The following is a 4,001-nucleotide window of genomic DNA, read 5'->3' on the forward strand; positions in this document are numbered from 1 at the left end:
ACACAGCAACACCACACCAACACAACACCACAGCAACACAACACCACAGGAACACAACACCACAGCAACACAACACCACAGCAACACAACACCACAGCAACACAACACCACCACACCACCACAGCAACACCACAGCAACACAACACCACAGCAACACAACACCACAGCAACACAACACCACAGGAACACAACACCACAGCAACACAACACCACAGCAACACAAAACCACAGCAACACCACAACACCACAACACCACCACACCACCACAGCAACACAGCAACACAGCAACACAACACCACCACAGCAACACCACAGCAACACAACACCACCACACCACCACACCACTCAGCAACACAGCAACACCACACCACAGGAACACAACACCACAGCAACACAACACCACAGGAACACAGCAACACCACACCAACACAACACCACAGCAACACAACACCACAGGAACACAACACCACAGCAACACAACACCACAGGAACACAACACCACAGCAACACAACACCACAGCAACACAACACCACAGCAACACAACACCACAGCAACACAACACCACCACACCACCACAGCAACACCACAGCAACACAACACCACCACAGCAACACCACAGCAACACAACACAACACCACAGCAACACAACACCACAGCAACACAGCAACACCACACCAACACAACACCACAGCAACACAGCAACACCACACCAACACAACACCACAGCAACACAACACCACAGGAACACAACACCACAGCAACACAACACCACAGCAACACCACACCACAGGAACACAACACCACAGCAACACAACACCACAGCAACACAACACCACAGCAACACAACACCACAGCAACACAGCAACACCACAGCAACACAACACCACAGCAACACAACACCACAGCAACACAACACCACAGCAACACAACACCACCACACCACCACAGCAACACCACAGCAACACAACACCACAGCAACACAACACCACCACACCACCACAGCAACACCACAGCAACACAACACCACAGCAACACAACACCACAGCAACACCATAGCAACACAACAACACCACACCAACACAACACCAACACAACAACACAGCAACACCACAGAAACACAACACCACAGCAACACAACACCACCACAGCAACACAACACCAACACAACAACACAGCAACACCATAGCAACACAGCAACACCACATAAACACAACACCACCACAGCAACACAGCAACTAGCACAGCTCCAACTAAAGAGATAACCCATTGTCCACCAAGCAGAAGAACAATAAATAACAGCATACCAGAAAAAGACAAAGGAGCTGGACTGTATATGACAGAGTTTAGTTATATACATACATACCACAAACACATTAGTTGGGGTGGGAAAGATTATGTTATTATAACATACAGTATTGATATTCTCATCTACTTTTTACATATGAATTTAGTAATAACAACAACCCATCTCAGGCGGTGAGATTGATCAGGTTCTACCCAGGGATGGCTCTAGCCTTTAGTGCCCCCCCGCTACTGACGGTGGAGAGCAAAATGGACGTTTTAAAGTGAATTTCCTGTCATTCTAAACATTCTGGCATGGGGCAGCAAAAAATATGTTTATAGCTAATTTCCTGTAATTCTACCCATTCTGCCATGACTTATGCCATGTTAACATGATATCTGAGTGAGAATGAAAATCAATGGGGCCCTCCTGGAGGTTATGCCTGGAGCCAGCCCTGGGTCTACCAGACAGATAGGGCTCTGATGGGGCCCTCCTGGAGGTTATGCCTGGAGCCAGCCCTGGGTCTACCAGACAGATAGGGGTCTGATGGGGCCCTCCTGGAGGTTATGCCTGGAGCCAGCCCTGGGTCTACCAGACAGATAGGGTTCTGATGGGGCCCTCCTGGAGGTTATGCCTGGAGCCAGCCCTGGGTCTACCAGACAGATAGGGGTCTGATGGGGCCCTCCTGGAGGTTATGCCTGGAGCCAGCCCTGGGTCTACCAGACAGATAGGGTTCTGATGGGGCCCTCCTGGAGGTTATGCCTGGAGCCAGCCCTGGGTCTACCAGACAGATAGGGCTCTGATGGGGCCCTCCTGGAGGTTATGCCTGGAGCCAGCCCTGGGTCTACCAGACAGATAGGGGTCTGATGGGGCCCTCCTGGAGGTTATGCCTGGAGCCAGCCCTGGGTCTACCAGACAGATAGGGGTCTGATGGGGCCCTCCTGGAGGTTATGCCTGGAGCCAGCCCTGGGTCTACCAGACAGATAGGGGTCTGATGGGGCCCTCCTGGAGGTTATGCCTGGAGCCAGCCCTGGGTCTACCAGACAGATAGGGCTCTGATGGGGCCCTCCTGGAGGTTATGCCTGGAGCCAGCCCTGGGTCTACCAGACAGATAGGGGTCTGATGGGGCCCTCCTGGAGGTTATGCCTGGAGCCAGCCCTGGGTATACCAGACAGATAGGGCTCTGATGGGGCCTCCTGGAGGTTATGCCTGGAGCCAGCCCTGGGTCTACCAGACAGATAGGGGTCTGATGGGGCCCTCCTGGAGGTTATGCCTGGAGCCAGCCCTGGGTCTACCAGACAGATAGGGGTCTGATGGGGCCCTCCTGGAGGTTATGCCTGGAGCCAGCCAAGGGTCTACCAGACAGATAGGGGTCTGATGGGGCCCTCCTGGAGGTTATGCCTGGAGCCAGCCCTGGGTCTACCAGACAGATAGGGCTCTGATGGGGCCCTCCTGGAGGTTATGCCTGGAGCCAGCCCTGGGTCTACCAGACAGATAGGGGTCTGATGGGGCCCTCCTGGAGGTTATGCCTGGAGCCAGCCCTGGGTCTACCAGACAGATAGGGCTCTGATGGGGCCCTCCTGGAGGTTATGCCTGGAGCCAGCCCTGGGTCTACCAGACAGATAGGGGTCTGATGGGGCCCTCCTGGAGGTTATGCCTGGAGCCAGCCCTGGGTCTACCAGACAGATAGGGCTCTGATGGGGCCCTCCTGGAGGTTATGCCTGGAGCCAGCCCTGGGTCTACCAGACAGATAGGGCTCTGATGGGGCCTCCTGGAGGTTATGCCTGGAGCCAGCCCTGGGTCTACCAGACAGATAGGGGTCTGATGGGGCCCTCCTGGAGGTTATGCCTGAAGCCAGCCCTGGGTCTACCAGACAGATAGGGCTCTGATGGGGCCCTCCTGGAGGTTATGCCTGGAGCCAGCCCTGGGTCTACCAGACAGATAGGGCTCTGATAGTTCCCTACTAGGAGCGTACTGCTGAGTGTAATACTTACTCCTATGCTCGAAGGAGCATTACAGATTCTGACAGGGAAGAACTCCCCACTACGAATAGACAGTGCCATCGATAGAACACATTAGATTCTAATATGGTTCCCTGTGAAGGACTAGGCCCAGGCTTTGGTGCTGTCTGGATAAACCAAGCAGACCTGGGTTCAAATAGTATTTGTTTTCTTAAACATTTTTTTTTTGCTGTGCTTGATTGATCTTTCCTGGCACATTGGAACCAATGGAAATAGTCCCGAAAGTGCAAACTCAGCCCATCTGGTTACTTCAGGCAGGCTCAAAGAAAAGCTGGTATTTGAACCCAGGCAGGTCTGAACCGACGCGGTCACTAATTAACGCTAGCCGTCGCTGTAAACAGAGATCTAAAATGGCCAAAAGAGTGGAGTCCTTGGTCTGTCTGTCTGTCTGTCTGTAGAGGACTGGGTTAGAGCCAGAGAGAGATATGCTGGCAGTCTACTGGGGCAACCAATGTCATAATAATAAGGCAGTGAAATGAAAATGGGTCTTTGGTGTTCTCTCAAACCGAGAGAGGAATGGTGTTCTCTCAAACCGAGAGAGGGATGGTGTTCTCTCAAACCGAGAGAGGAATGGTGTTCTCTCAAACCGAGAGAGGAATGGTGTTCTCTCAAACCGAGAGAGGAATGGTGTTCTCTCAAACCGAGAGGGATGGTGCTCTCTCAAACCGAGAGAGGAATGGTGTTCTCTCAAACCGAG

This window comes from Coregonus lavaretus, assembly GCF_964263955.1.
Source record: "Coregonus lavaretus genome assembly, contig: HAP1_SCAFFOLD_2307, whole genome shotgun sequence".
In the NCBI taxonomy this organism is placed as follows: Eukaryota; Metazoa; Chordata; class Actinopteri; order Salmoniformes; family Salmonidae; genus Coregonus; species Coregonus lavaretus.